We start from the raw sequence: 16657 nt of genomic DNA, 5'->3' as shown, positions 1-16657 counted from the left end.
AATCAATGCATGGTAACTAAAATGTCTCTGTTCCCCACTGCTATGGAAAGGCAGCCCACCCTTCCATAGCAAGACATTTAAGACCCTCCACAGTCTGCACCTAACCCAGCTCCAGCCTTATTTGTCTACTACAGTACACCCCCGAATCATGCCATTGCATTGCCTCTCCCATGACATTCTCTAGAATGCCCTTGAACTCCATATCCAACTGTTCAAATACCACCAAGAATCCTTCCAAGTCCAGATTGAAAACCATCTCTTCCAAGAAGCTTTTCCCATTCCTCACATATAATGACACAAATTGAGTTACTTAGTATTTATTTTCAGCAATATTTAGCATGTTTTATTTACTGATACCCAGTATTGTTAAAGTAATGCACATTTCCAAACAGTTGGTTGGCTTAAATATTACCATGCAAACAATTAAAATGAGTAATAAGTATTATCAGCAGAACTGTATAAATCTTCCTCCCAACTTAAGGCTGAGCTGTTCTCTCAGATGTGATAAAATAAAGCTTCATACACTGCTTGCTTTTGTTAGGAGAACTTTCATTTCAGTAATAGAAAATCTGTCTGTAATAGCTTCAAAAATGAAGAAAATATAGTATCGGAAGTCCCAAGGTAGCAGATGCTAAGTTTGGTTAATTCAGTGGGTCAAAAATGTTTAGTGTTGTCAAGTTCTTCTCATCTTTCCAAAACTCTGCCATCCTCAGCTTGTTGACCTTGTCCTTAGCTAGTTCTCATCAAGGTCTTAAAATGGCTGGCACAGTTCCGGGCATCACTTAAGACATGGCAAAGGCTAGCCAAAAAAGTTGACTGTTCTCTTAAATGTTTTAAGAGTGGAGAAATTATACCAAAGATCCCTCAGATCTTTTCTCATTGGCCAGAACCAGGGCACACAGCTATCTCTATACTACCACTGGCAAGGGAGGCAAGATTATCAGAATTGATACTAATCAAGATTTAGCCTTGGATTATATTCGGGGTAAGGGGAGCGGGGCAGGAGAGCAGGGAACTGACAGGACAGGCAATGACAAAACAAAAACTGAATTTTAGTCAGTTTCCCAGTCATCAATTTCTGCATCCAAACTATCCCAAAGCTTAGTGGCTTAGAAAATTTTTTGGTTTTTTTCTAGAATCTAGACTGGGCTCCCAAGGAATGAGGGAGAATGACTATTGAGTAGGCACTAAAAATATCAGCAACATTTTTTTTTTTTCTTTTTTTTTTTTTTTTTTTTTGAGACAGAGTCTCACTCTGTTGCCCAGGCCAGGCTAGAGTACAGTGGTGCTACCTCAGCTCACTGCAACCTCTGCTTCCCTGGTTCAAGGGATTGTGTGCCTGAGTAGCTGAGATTACAGAGGCATGCCACCATGCCTGGCTAATTTTTGCATTTTTAGTAGAGATAAGGTTTTCACCATGTTGGTGAGGCTGGTCTCAAACACCGGACCTCAGGTGACACACCCACCTCAGCATCCCAAAGTGCTGGGATTACAGATGTAAGCCACCGCACCAAGCCAGCATCAGCAACTTATGATGGCTTATTATTTGAAGATCAAAACCCAGTCACACTTTGATTATTCTCTTATTGGTTCTTTCTACCAAAAAAAAAAGTGTTTGAAAAAATGACATTGATTTAGTCCAGGCATCCCCAAACTTTTTACACAGGGGGCCAGTTCACTGTCCCTCAGACCGTTGGAGGGCCGCCACTTACTGTGCTCCTCTCACTGACCACCAATGATAGAGGTGCCCCTTCCTGAAGTGCGGCGGGGGGCCAGATAAATGGCCTCAGGGGGCTGCATGCAGCCCGCGGGGGCCCGTAGTTTGGGGACACCTGATTTAGTCGATAGTAAACTGATGGGCTGAATTCAACTGATAATTTTCTTAGGGGGGCAGTAAAATCATGTTTGCTCTTTTGATTTGCCTTCTCCCCACTAAATAACTAGCCATGTTATGGATCCTACATAGGGTTTTTCTTTTAACAATATGAATGCTTGACGGAATTAAGCCATTTTTCTGTTAAGCTCCTTAGTTTGTAGACATCTGAGAATTAAGTCAGGAGAATAGCAAATAATTATTTTGATTTACCAAATAATTTGATAACTGGATCATTCACCATCAGAATATTACTCTTTGAAAACATGTAAATCACAGAAGTGTTTAAAGATAAAGTTATTAAATAGCCATTCCCCTCTTGAAGGCAGATAGGAAAATTGTAACATATAGTCTTTGTTTTGTAAATGTCACTTCCTTATTCTAAATAGGCCTTCTCATTCTCTTTTAATTTTTATATATGTAAGGTAAGGAAGTTCTTAAGTAGTGCCTATAGTTAGACTCATGTCATTTACTAAAATGCCACATGGACTTCCTTTTGTCATGTCTTCCATCTTCTAGTAAATGTGTAAGTGCCTCTAGAACAATACCTGGTCCGATGAGGAATGTTCACACCATCATCCTCTTCCTTTCTTTTCAAGACGCTCATGAAACTGCTTGCACAAAATCCGACGTATTCCAATACCATCTCTGTGAATCATAAACCTTTTTTTTTTTTTTTTTTGAGACGTAGTTTCGCTCTTGTTACCCAGGCTGGAGTGCAATGGCACGATCTCGGCTCACCGCAGCCTCCGCCCCCTGGGTTCAGGCAATTCTCCTGCCTCAGCCTCCTGAGTAGCTGGGATTACAGGCACGCACCACCATGCTCAGCTAATTTTTTGTATTTTTAGTAGAGACGGGGTTTCACCATGTTGACCAGGATGGTCTCGATCTCTTGACCTTGTGATCCACCCGCCTCAGCCTCCCAAAGTGCTGGGATTACAGGCTTGAGCCACCACGCCCAGCCTGTGAATCATAAACCTTTAAAGCCAGAATGACAGTCCTCTAATTTGATAGGCGAAGAAACTAAAGCCCTAGAATTTAGAGAACTTTCTCTAAGTTGCCAGACTAGTAAGTAATAGAGTGGGATCTCATTATCTTATTTTCTGGCTGGTTGCCCTTTAGGCCATACATAGTATTAATGATTAACATGAAATACAGACCTAGCTCTAACCAGGTTATGAGTCAGATTCTTTTTTTTTTTTTTTTTGAGACGGAGTTTTTGCTCTTGTTACCCAGGCTGGAGTGCAATGGCGCGATCTCGGCTCACCGCAACCTCCGCCTCCTGGGTTCAGGCAATTCTCCTGCCTCAGCCTCCTGAGTAGCTGGGATTACAGGCACGCGCCACCATGCCCAGCTAGTTTTTTGTATTTTTAGTAGAGACGGGGTTTCACCATGTTGACCAGGATGGTCTTGATCTCTCGACCTTGTGATCCACCCGCCTCGGCCTCCCAAAGTGCTGGGATTACAGGCTTGAGCCACCGCACCCGGCGAGTCAGATTCTTTTTTTTTTTTTTTTTTTTTTTTTTTATCAATATTATAACTATTTTTCTATTTATTTGAAGCACAGTAAAAAAAAAAAAAAAAATTGGTACACTTTGGAAATTCAGTGGCACAAGGTACACTGCCGTAACTTGAGGGACATTATACAGTAAAAAAAGAAAAAATAAGGAAATAAGGAAAAAAAAATTCTCCTGTTTCAAACAACTGCATTACATAATTTTACCTGCCCAAACAGACCATTTACAAATATTAGGTCAACCAGCAACCATGAGTGGTTCCATGATGGGAAGTGACATGCGTACTGAGCGCTTTGGGCAGGGAGGTGCGGGGCCTGTGGGTGGACAGATTCTTTAATATGGAGTTAATGGCACCCACTCAGCCAGGTCCCTGAAGGGGCAGAATTCACACTATATTCTCCAGGACAGAGAACACTTATTCCTCTAACTTCCAGCCCAACATATCCAGAGATCCCATCAAGCCCCATTCCCAGGTACCTGAGGTCTCCTCAAATCCTTGTTTCATACCTATGCCAGCAGCCCAGGCAAACCCAAGGTTCAAGGAAGGTACTTGACAGGGTGCTTCCTCCCGTCCCCATCAAGCTGGGGCAGGCAGGGGAAACGAAGGAGATGGCTGGTAACGCATCGCCAGCCAACTATGCACCTTCACAGTTAAAGCCGAATCTTCAGATTCAAATCTGACAGTTTAATAATAAAAGATGGTTTTTGTGGCCAGGCGAGGTGACTCACGTCTGTAATCCCAGCACTTTGGGAAGCCAAGGCAAGTGGATCAGAAGGTCCAGAAATGGAAACCATCTGGCTGACATGGTGAAACCCCGTCTCTACTAAAAATACAAAAAGTTAGCTGGGCATGGTGGCACGTGACTGTAATTCTAGCTACTTGGGAGGCTGAGGCAAGGGAATCCCTTGAATCGGGGAAGCAGAGGTTGCAGTGACCAAGACTGTCTCAAAAAAAAAAAAAAGGTTTTTGCTTCTCAAATGTTAGTTGAATTTTCCCCTGTAAAGAGTTGTTTGAATTTAGAAACCCTGAGGCCTGTATTTTTTCAGTGTCAAATTAATCCATTGGCAGCATGCATTCAAGCCCACAACTCAAGCGTTTAAATCATACTTTTCTAAAAAGAGAAACTCTGCTGTGCTCCAATTCACTAATACTTTTAAACTATTAAAAGACAACTAAGAAAATGAAGCCTAACCACGACTATTTGTACCCTTCTTTTTCTTCAACCAACAATTGCCGTACTCCGCACTAATGAGGTAGACTGTGTTAAGAATTTTCTTCACTTAACATTTCTCATTATTAATAAATTTTGCACTGACAACTATAAAGTGAACACTTTGGATTTATGCACCTAACCTAATTATATATGCTGCATGTACGCATTTCATTATTTACTTGACAGATTCATTCCTTGATATAATAAATAATTAAACAAGAATCAAATATTAACAATCAGATACATGTTAATTCTCCTCAAATCTGTAGAAACAAACTACATTTTTATCTTCAGTTCAACAAGCACTGATTAAAAATTCGTCATTAGGCAAATTTCATAAGCAAAGTTCTTGATCTACTTTTCTTATTTTAGCTGAAAATTAAACCTGGAGCAAATTATTCCAGGATTACTTCATGGGAAAAAACGAATGTAACAGTATTTCTAGCAAGCCATTCGATTTGTAATCTTTCATGAGCACTGCTGTATGTTATATATAAAACACGAATCTAAGTGTGTGTTAGGAATTCTCAAAGATGGTCTTATTATAAACCAGAAGCCAGTAGCAAATTGGCTGCTAGTGGTATATTACCAGTGATGTTTTGTCTTGTGGGATAACAGCTTTAACCAAACAATTATTTTATAACTTGTTTAAAGAATAATTCTGCCGGGCGCGGTGGCTCAAGCCTGTAATCCCAGCACTTTGGGAGGCCAAGGCGGGTGGATCACGAGGTCAAGAGATCCAAACCATCCTGATCAACATGGTGAAACCCCGTCTCTACTAAAAATACAAAAAAAAATTCGCTGGGCATGGTGGCATGTGCCTGTAATCCCAGCTACTCAGGAGGCTGAGGCAGGAGAACTGCCTGAACCCAGGAGGCAGAGGTTGCGGTGAGCCAAGATCGTGCCATTGCACTCTAGCCTGGGTAACAAGAGTCTCAAAAAAAAAAAAAAAAAAAGAATAATTCTATAACATCATAATGGTAAAACTCAATTTTGGCTGAAAATTTACACTGAGGTCAAAGTATAGCTGTTGCTTTTTCCACTTTAATGAGCTAGCTTTAAATGTTTTTATTCACATATATCAACATCTTCATTGATCAAACTATTCTCACATTTTATCAAATTTGCTTTGGTAGAGGATACAATACAATTTCATCATTTAAAAAATATTAAAGATTCATAGATAGCCACATTATTCATAATGCAAAATTAATGCCAGGCTGACAGGTTTTTGTAAAGATCTGACTCTTTTTTTCTAAGTGCATATACCATAGCTATGTGAAATGTACCTCTGATGTTGCATATTGATTACTCCCTTCTCTTCTCTTCTAATGCTAAAGAGAGAATATTATGAAATGATTGTCAGGGTTAGTGTGTCTCTGACCTACACATGTACTATTAATAATTTATGAGCTGATTTGAAATACGGCACCAAGAAATCAACTGAGGACCACAGCCTCTCCCAGGATGACATAAACTCTGGGTTGACAGCATGTGTGCCCAGATTTTGAGGTTCTATTTGTTAAAATTCATAGAGAGACTCAAATTCTTTAAGTGCCAGAATTAACTGAATGGAAGGTAGCCATGCTTCTTTGTTAGAAATTTCAAGTAGCCACATTTATCTCTTTTCATCCTATTCTTTCTGTGACATGAAATTTCCTTTTTAAATTATTTAATCAGGTTGTCAAGCTAACTCATAGTGTCCATAAACACTAGAAAATCTAAATTCAAATCATATGGAGGTATATAAAGCAAAAGATCAGGTCTTTCATTTTATTTCCCCCATGTTTTCACACGCACAAGTTGTCTTGTGTGTATCCTTCCAGACTGTTTTCTGTGCTCCTACAAAGACAGAGGAGGTAAGGAGAGAGAGTTCCCACTATGTTCAGAAATGGTCTTATACTGTACACCCAGTGCTGCAACCTGCTTTTTCCACACAACAACATATCAAAGACACCGCCCCATCAGCAAATACATTTGTAGCTCAATTTTTAAACAACAATGTAGTGTTCCATTTTAGAGATGTCCTTTGCCTCATTTGTCTATTCCCTTATTAATCTATTGCTAAGCTGTCTCAGGTTTTTCATGATTTACAATGCCACATGCACTGAACACACATACTTACACACTTGCTCAACTATTTCACTAAGATAGGGTCCTAGAAGTGGAGTTGCTAGATCAGTAACTGATTTGTTAAATCTCCTTAATCCATTAATTAGTAAGGACAAATAAATATTCCTACTGATAATTTAATTAATGTAACATTACATTAACATATATGCTCATAATGTTTATTTCTTTAAAAAAGTTGGCTGGGCTCGGTAGCTCACTTTGGGAAGCTGAGGTGGAAGGATCACTTGAGCTGAGAAGTTCAAGACCAACCTGAGCAACATAGCAAGACCTGCCTCTATTTTCAAAGTACAAAAATTAGCCAGGTGTGGGGACATTCTCCCGTGATTCCAGCTACTTGGGAGGCTGAGGGGGGAGGATTGCTTAAGCCCAGGAGTCTGAGACTGCAGTGAGCTAAGATAGCCTCACCATACTGCAGTCTGGACAAGAGAGTGAGGCCCCATCTCTTTTAAGAAAAAGTACGTTTTTTAAGTCTTAATAAAATTGAGTAATTTAGAAAAGTAAGTTATATAAATTTCATCTGAGAGTAGCTTTATACAAAGTGAACTAAAGTCTAAGTTTTTTTTTAATGCTTTAGCAATATGTCTTGAAGCCACACATCTATATATATCATTTTTAAATCATTGTCCAAAGCAGCCAGTCTTCATTTTAGCAATACTACAAATAACTAGCACTTGAAAAGTGTGTTTATAGAGATTGACAACTATTAAACTACTGCATGCTTTTCAAAATATATTCAAAAAATTTTATGTGTGGAAATATTTCATGTAAGAAATCTAATTATAAACAATGCTACTGTGTTTATTTCAAACCAACCCAGCCAAGCATATTTGCAAAATTATCTTCTTTTCACCTAAATTGTTTTCAAGCCTTCTACAAACAGTGTAACGGTTACCCAGTGTGTCTGTCAAGTTCTATTATATGAACTAGAATATGCTTTCAGAAAAGATGCCTCACATCCGATGACAGGCACTTCCTATCTGCTAGGATTCATAAAAATAGGAACATTGATCATTTCTTGTAGAGATTTTCTTTAGCAAGAAGATAAAGGGAAACCTTGTTATGCCAAATGACTTACTAGTCAAAAGTAGCCAGGACATTGAAACCTGGAAACTAGTTAATGGTTTGTAACAAGTCAGAAATAAAGATGTTCAACCAAGAAAATGACATTAAGCAGCACTGGCTACAAGAGAAGAGAGCAGCCTGTCAGAATCATGCAAGGGCTGTGGTGACAGGTAGACAATAAAATGGGATGACACCAGTTCCTCTTAGCAGGGGGTTTTAAACAGCTTTCTCCTGGGAGTTTCCATGCACTTCCTTTGTAAGAAACCTTCCCTCTAAAAATGCCAACAGGCCCCTTGGAGGTCTTATTAAAATTCTCCTCTTGTGTTATAAAGTGTGTTGGGGATAAGGCAGATGACAATACCCGAACAGTTAATTCTTCATTGTATAAAGGAATGTAGGGACAATAATCACACCAGGAAGATAGCTAGGTGGCCGACACAGCCTGGTAGTATTGCACAGTAGGCATTGTGGAACAGGAAATGAGGGAGAGGGGAAAATCTGTCCACAGTCCCACCTAGAATGGCAGACAGCAGGAATCCAAACAGAAGCAATATCATACATATGAATATTTCATATTTAGATTGGTATCCATCTATCTGTAAATGAATTTCATACGCTAGTATAAATCTCCATAGTAGATAGGCCAACGGCATCTTTAGGATGAATACTGTTTTCATTTTTAAGAGAAATTTTCTTTCATCCACTTTCTGCCTTTACTGGAGCTATAACAGTGTTTCTCTACCTACCTCATTATGGGCCATAAAGGATATGCCAAGAAAGAATTGAAAGAAAGCAAAGAACCCAGTGATTGCCCAGTGAGTTCCTTAATATCAGTAATTTCAAGGGCCCGATCTCTACTTTATCCAGAATAATGCTATTTCAGTTTCTTACTTAATGTTGTTTCAACATAAAGTTTTATCATTTCATGTATGTTTATTTAAAGAGTTTGAATGCCACTAAACTAATTTCCAATAAAGTATTAGCTGTTAGAACAGTCTTTATACTTCTAAAGCATTTCTCTCTTTTTTATTCTATGCCCAACATATTTTAAGCTGTATAACAAAATAAGCATTTCATAATCTTTTTCAGCTAAAATTTTGTTTCTACTAATGTCATTTCAACCAGTGGGAGATCTATATTTTCCACACTGCACTTCTACATTTAAAATTATTTCTGCTGTACATTAGCTGTCCCTTAGTGAGCTATGAAAGACAAAAATTCTAGCCTGTTTAAGCCCATCTTATTTGACAGCATGACAGCATGCAATATTTACATGAAATAAAAAGCAAATATTTGTTCTTTTTATACAAGCAGTCAACACAAGCTCAAGTTGTTTAGAAACCTATTTAGACAAACAGAATTGGTGTCTATTACATGATATATGATGAAAGGTCAACAATAGGTAAAATCAAAATTATTTTAAAAGAAAAAAAGAATTGGCGTGCTTTTTTTTTTTTTTTAAACAAGGTCTTGCTATATTGTGCAGGCTGGATTTGAATTCCTGGGCTCAAGCGATCCTCCCACAGGTAGCCGAGACTACAGGCATGCACCAGTGTGCCCAGAAGATACACATTTCTTAAACCAAGGTGATCGTGTTGTGCCATAAAGTACATAGTACATTGACAATTAAAACTTGTTTACTTGTTTGTTTAAGAAAGCATGGACTTAATTCAAATTGCTCACTTACCAAAGTATTAACTTTAGGTTCACCACAGGGATAGGTATAAGAAAATGTTCTTTGTTACCCTAAAAAGTTGCCAATTAAAGTTGCATTTCAGCTTTTTTCTCCAAGGAGCTTTCTGATAGTTGATAGGAACATATTCTGAAGTCAGGCAAGCTGAGCATTCCTGATAACTCTGCCACCTAATCAGAGCCACTGAGCTACCACCTCCAGTTTCCCAACGGAGTCTCGCTTCTAGGCCTAAGAAACAGATGGTTTCTGAATATACAGGAGCAGCGATTTACCACAGGATGCCTTCAGGGGTAAATGCACTTTCCAGCCACCTCTAGGATTTGCACTGTCATGGCTGCCCTGGGGAATACCTCAAGCCTGGGGGCAAATTTCATCCACTCCTAGATCCGCTCTGTCCTGTAGCCACAAGGACAGAACTTGTTCTGCTTCTTGTGGTCGGTGTGCCATCTGCTGAACACACATTTTAATACATAAATTCTATTTCCAGGAATAATACCTATTGGTATTACCAAGAAAACAGCATCCCTACAAGATTCCATGAAAAGAAACCCTGTCAGTGCCACTCATTCTACCTTCAAAGACAAGTCCCTGTAATTACTTTCTCCTTATTTCTTTGTCTGACTAAAGCAACAAGATCAAAAGAACCTATCCTTTTTCCCCAGATACCCTCCCAAAATGTGCGTTTGCTTTGCAGTCTGGGATCAGAAATTTCATTATCTGCATTTGTATTAGTAATTCACTGCACAAAGAGAACAGAGGGCAGAAAAGGAGGGCACGAAGGGAAGCAAACATCAGGCAGACAATTGTATATATGCAAATGCTTGCAAATTTCTGCCAGCACCTCCCTATCTACAACCAAGCAACATGGAAGTCTATTCATCCCTCCAGCTTCTTTGCTGCCAAATATGGTTGTGGTTTTGAGGAAAATATCCAGAAAATGTTGAACTTTCAGCCATAACGACTAAATCTAACTCAAAACCTACAACTTAAAAGGCTAATGCATCCATAAAGTCAGTGATTTTCTAGAAAGACACAGGATATGCAACATCCTGACTACAAAGGATGAAAAATAAGATTGGCTTGCGAGGCTGGTGGGGGAAGGAAGGGAATGGTTGCATGCTGCTCTCCAACCCAATTGACAGAGAACTGAAATGTTGTCTTTTGTCTGTCTGGAGTTGTACATTTGCATAAATAGCCTAAGTAAGAAGGGGTATAAAAAAGCCAGGAACAGTCCTGATAAGAAAATGCCCAAATTCAAATTTATAAATGCAAGCTCATTTTCAAATATATATGCTTAGTGTTTGAAAATGACAGCAAGCATCATGATGTATTTTGTTTTGTCTTGAAATAAATTATTCCCAAACAATAATGGTTAATCAAGATCTTTCATGACAGCCTTAATTTGTTGATATTTATTCTACCCATGGCAAATCAGTGATAATGGTAATAATTCACACATATACATGTCTTTCACATGTAATTCAGTGCATCCTTAAAATGATACTTTGAGGGCCGGGCGCGGTGGCTCAAGCCTGTAATCCCAGCACTTTGGGAGGCCAAGGCGGGTGGATCACGAGGTCAAGAGATCGAGACCATCCTGGTCAACATGGTGAAACCCCATCTCTACTAATGGTGCAAAAAATTAGCTGAGCATGGTGGCGCGTGCCTGTAATCCCAGCTACTCCAGAGGCTGAGGCAGGAGAATTGCCTGAACCCAGGAGGCGGAGGTTGTGGTGAGCCGAGATCGCGCCATTGCACTCCAGCCCGGGTAACAAGAGCGAAACTCCGTCTCAAAAAAAAAAAAAAAAAAAAATGATACTTTGAGAGAGGGTCAGTATTACACCCATTTTATAGGTAAACAAACCAAGGCTCCAAAGTTTAGAGAGTTACTCAAATTTACATAACCAGCAAATTAGTAACTGGCAGGACTGGAATTCAAACACTCATACTTGACTCTAATTCCCAAGAACCTCTATACCATAATCCTGCGCAACATTCCCAAAATGCAATGGCCTCAGCCATATTTTACCCCTCAGCAGCATCTGACCCTGCCAGTTGTGCTGCTCTGGAAGCCCTCTGCTTTCCTTATTCTTGGAGATTGCTCTTTGATTGGGTTTCTGCCACTCAGATTGTCTCAGTCACTTCCAGGGTCTCCTCTTCCCAGGTCTTTTGTCTACCCTCCTCTATCTCTGCCATCGCTGAGCAATCTCACCCACTTTCACTCCTTCATTCATTCATTCATTCAACAAATATACTTTGAGCACCTCCTATGTGGCAGGCACTAGTCTAGGCATGTGAGATACCACCATGAACAACGGCCTGTCTCCCTCCTCAGATAAAGCTTATACTGTCGTGGGGATGCGGAGGACATAGATAAAAACAAACAGAGATCTATTTAGATTCAGGTGATTGATGCTATGAGAATACAAAGCAGGGAGGAGAGATGGGGAAGGTAAGGAAAGGGGAATTAAGAAGGAGATTAAATTTGGGGTGCATGAAGGCCTCACTGAGATAACATTTGGGAAAGATGTCCTTCATCACTTCTCTCCAAAGATTTTTTAATGTTTCCCTCTACCTCTCACTCTATTCTAATCTCACATTTTTACCTCTGGGCATATCATCTCTTCCTGTACCCACATCCTGGCTCCACCTGAATTCATCCTCCCCTTCTCTTCCTCCTGTACCTCTTCCTGTACTTCCCATTCTCATTAATAGTACCACCATTCTTTATACCATGATATGCACCCAGTCAAGAAATATATAAGGGGAACCTTCTAAGTGAATGTACTATTGTATTCTAGGTGCTAAGAGAATGCATTGGTTTTATAAGAACTATTTTCTCCTTGAGAAACGATATAGGGTATTAGAAACAGATCAGATTCTGTGTTCAATCCCACCTTTTCCATTAATTAGCAATAGGTTTATCTATACAACGAGAATAATAGTACCCACTTTCTATTAATGTTAAAGTAGTCCCCCCTCATCCAGTGGGGTACATTCCAAGACCCCCAGTGGATGACTGAAACCTTGGATAGTCTGAACCGCATATATACTATGTTTTTTCCTATACATGCATACCTATAATAATGTTTAATTTATAAATTAGGCACACTAAGAAATTAACAACAGTAACTAACAATAAGATAGAGTGGTTATAACAACATACTGTAATACAAGTTATGTGAATGTGGTCTCTTTCTCAAAATATCTTCTTGTACCATACTCACCAACTTTTGGACCGCAGTGGATAGCCAGTGACTGAGACCTCAGAAAGCAATTGGGGGAGCTCATAGGGATTACACGCAACTGCACAGGTAAAGTCAGCAAGTGAGCAAATGAATGAATAAATTAGTGAATGACATGCTCACTGCAGTGCTTGACATGGGAAGTATCTGACAGGTTTAAAGGATGTCATGAGGACCCACTCCCTTCATCTCCCAGCTCTATTACCTTTGATGTGGGCTCCATTTTCAAGCAGTGGCAATGTGAGCTTCCCAGAGTTCCAGGCTTTCATCCTATCCAGCTACCCCAGAGAAGGAAACAGTTCTTTTCTCAACAGTAGCACAAAACTCATTAGTTTTGTTTTGACTGGGCATGTGACCACTTCTGAACCACTCATTACTTGGGCCAATCAGAAAATACAGTTGCTCTGATTGACTAGACTTAGGTTACAACCCCCTGTGGAGGTGTAGGTTGGCTCAGGTTCACTCAAACCACTGGGACTGAGAGTGGAGATTGGTGGTCCCTGAGAAATACTAAGAGTCTTGCAGGAAGAGAACTGATATTGGGCAGGTCAGACAATGGATGTCCACGATTCCCAACTACGGCACCTGATTCATTCTGTCGTGCATTATAGTTAGATATGTTCATGTGTGTCTGCCCTCAGATTGAGAGCTTCCAAGAACAAGGGCTGAAGGCTTGTTATCACCTATCTGTTGGAGGACCCAGCTCAATCTTCTGAATATATCACGTGCTAAATAAATGGTTTTTTTTATTGCATTTTAGGTTTTGGGGTACATGTGAAGAACATGCAAGATTGTTGCATAGTTACACACATGGCAGTGTGATTTGCTGCCTTCCTCCCCTTCACCTATATCTGGCGTTTCTCCCCATGCTATCTCTCCGCAACTCCCCACCCCCTACTGTAAATAAATGTTTTTAACATGAATTGATTCATTACACTAGTGTAAACTATTTCTTCTTTTGTATATTTTAAGTTCTGTGGTGTCTTATTTTCTTCCTATTACATGGAAATACATAAAATCTAAAATACACATACATTTTATAACACCTTAAAAGATATAAGTTTCCAACAGCAGAAGCAAATACACCATCTTCATAATTTAGACATATATTGACTTTCTCTCCTCTAAATCTTTAACTCAGCTAAGTTTACACAGGTGGGAAAAAGAGCCAGAGCAGTGGTGCCTCTCTAAGCCACTTTGCTATTCTGTTTTTGTTCAGCAAATGCTGCGTTTGCTGAAAATTCGAGTGCATAAGGTTTGCAAGACTTGCCCTGCAGCCCTCACAAGGTATCATTATGCACTGGGCATCAGTCAGATTTCACTACAGTGTAGAAATGACCTTGGTCTTCCTCTGAACCACGTAATTTCAACCTCTATGGCCTTTTTCAAGGATACCTCCTCAAATTCTGTAATCCCAAGTATGGCATTCTCTCCTTCTTCCTGGGTACACGGCTGCCCAACTAGAGACGTGTTCCAGCCTTGCTTGTGTCTGGTGTGACCATGTAACTGAGTTCTCACCAAGTGATGTGATGATGCACACGACTTCCAGATCATCTTCTTAAAGATGTCTAAGATTTGATTTTAAATAATGCAGCAAAGCAGTGGGGGGATATAAATGCAGCAAAGCATATTTGGGGGATATAAATGATACAAGTTCTACATATGAAGGTAGCTGTTTAAGCTCAGTGATAGGCACATGGGCATGTCTTATACTGCATTATCCCTACATTTGTGTATGTTTAAAAATTTGTATTGAAAATAAGTTATGCCAGGCATGATTGCTCATACCTGTAATCCCAACACTTTGAGAGGCTGAGGTGGGAGGATGCTTGAGCCCAGGAGTCTGAGACCACCCTGGGAGAAACACAGCAAGACTCCCATCTCTACAACAGATAAAATTAGCTGAGCATGGTGACACGCACCTGTAGTCCCAGGTACTCGGGAGGCTAAAATGGGACAATTGCTTGAGCCCAGGAGGTTGAGGCTGCAATGAGCCAAGACTGTACCACTGCACTCCTGGGTGACAGAGTGAGGCCCTGTCTGAAAAAAAAAAAAAAATTAAAAAGGTGCTTTCTCCAGTTGTGTTCTCTCCTTTCCTTTATCCTGGTTAGAAAGAGGGCTGACTGGCTCTCTTATAGGTCAGCACAGTGTGAGAGCTCAATAAATGTTTACTATGGTGACATTTTTGTTGTTTTGAGGTCAGGCTGAATCACCAACTATAAAAATAGCTAGACTCCACTAAGACAACTTAAATTAAACTGCTCACAATACAACTCACTGTCAAAACCTTTCCACAAATTTCACATTTGAGTTTGGAGGTCATCATTTAACATAGCTATGTACAAACCTTTGATTCAGAAAAGAACCATAAATTATAGCAAGACTTAGGATGCTATACTAATGTTGAGAACATTTCAACTAGAAAATAAAAGGTTAAACTTCTTTTCAAAAAAAATATATAAAATATAGTTGTGTTGTAAACCCTGCAAGTCGTCTCCAACCCACAGACACGTTTTGTCTTCCCCTCTCCAAATGCGGCACATTTCCACACAGCGTTTTAAGAGTTTTGCACTTCAATGTGCTCAGAGGACAGCAGTGCCTCCTCCCTCCCTGGTGGCCTCACACAAGGCCTCCTTACACATTTACCCTGAGGCCTGTGATCTGGCCATACACTGGGCTTAATGGGAGCAAGAGGCACGTAGACCAAATCATTTTCTAAAAATAGTGAATAATCCTTGTCATGGATTGCCAAAGAAGGTCATAGACACTTTCCTCGGTGGCCCTTAGAAATAAGGTGGGTTTTCACACAGTGGCTTTGGGGTGAGGTCCCCTGAAGGTCAGGGGATAAACTTGGTAGGTAGACCGACAAAGAGGAAAACAAAAATGGATGCAAGCTGGTGTTTGTTACTACTAAACAAAATTAGGAGTTTCAGGAAAACCTTTTACAGGGTTAGACTGCAGGCTTGTCTCTGATCACCACTGTGACAGCCATGTGCCCGTCCTCCACTCTCTTTCCCCTCCTCCACTACCCTACCTTCCCTCCCGCTACCTCCACCTCCCTCTGCCCCCATGCCCTCCACCCAGACTTCTCAGGAGAATTCCATCTTTGTCAGACTAGTTCCTAAGCTCCGGCTGCAAAGGTTGGAATTAGAGTGGGGAGGGGACGAGAAGACCAGGGACTGCCATTTCAGATTCACTCTGAGAGCTACTGGGAGAATAGCGAGGAATAGATCTGGAGGGTTAAAGAAAAGGGGGAGAAAGACAAGAGCTAGAATGGGCTGGGTCTGGAAATTCAGAAGGAGGCTAAAGTTTTTGGGAGTTTGAAAAAAAGCTGAAGAGGAATGGGATAGAGATAGACATGTTGTTATGTGATAGTAACATTGCAATCAACAAACAGACCACAGGTGCAACTGTTGCCTTATGAGTGTCATGGAGGTGCCCTCTACAGGGCACCTGTAGATAAAAAATGTGTACCATTTTTTATCTTTTATACAGGTTTTTTTTTTTTTTGAGATGAAGTCTCACTTTGTCACCCAGGCTGGAGTGCAGTGGCATGATCTCAGCTCACTGCAATCTCTGCCTCCCGAGTTCAAGTGATTCTCCTGCCTCAGCCTCCCGAGTAGCTGGGATTACAGGCATGCACCACCACACCCAGATAAGTTTTTATATTTTTAGTAGAGACAGGGTTTCACCATATTTGCCAGGCTGGTCTCTAACTCCTGACTTCGTGGCCACCTCAGCCTCCCCAAGTGCTGGGATTACAGGTGCAAGCCACCATGCCCGGCCTTATACAGTATTTTAACTGTACCTTTTCTATGTTTAGACCACTTATATTCACCACTGTGTTACAAGTGCCTATAGTGTTCAGTACAGTAACATGCTGTACAGGTTTGTAGCCTAGAAGCACTAGGCTGGAGCCA

At 40.3% G+C, this 16657-nt stretch overlaps 1 long non-coding RNA gene across 2 annotated transcripts in view; it reads right to left on the bottom strand.

Annotated features, from left to right (window-relative positions):
* The window catches only part of LOC120365330 (uncharacterized), a 127802-nt gene that overhangs the window by 105531 nt on the left and 5614 nt on the right, over positions 1-16657 (bottom strand). The gene's annotated exons all lie outside the window — the stretch shown is intronic.

Source organism: Saimiri boliviensis, chromosome 10, assembly GCF_048565385.1.
Source record: "Saimiri boliviensis isolate mSaiBol1 chromosome 10, mSaiBol1.pri, whole genome shotgun sequence".
Taxonomy (NCBI): Eukaryota; Metazoa; Chordata; class Mammalia; order Primates; family Cebidae; genus Saimiri; species Saimiri boliviensis.
This window is presented reverse-complemented; position numbering and strand designations above follow the sequence as displayed.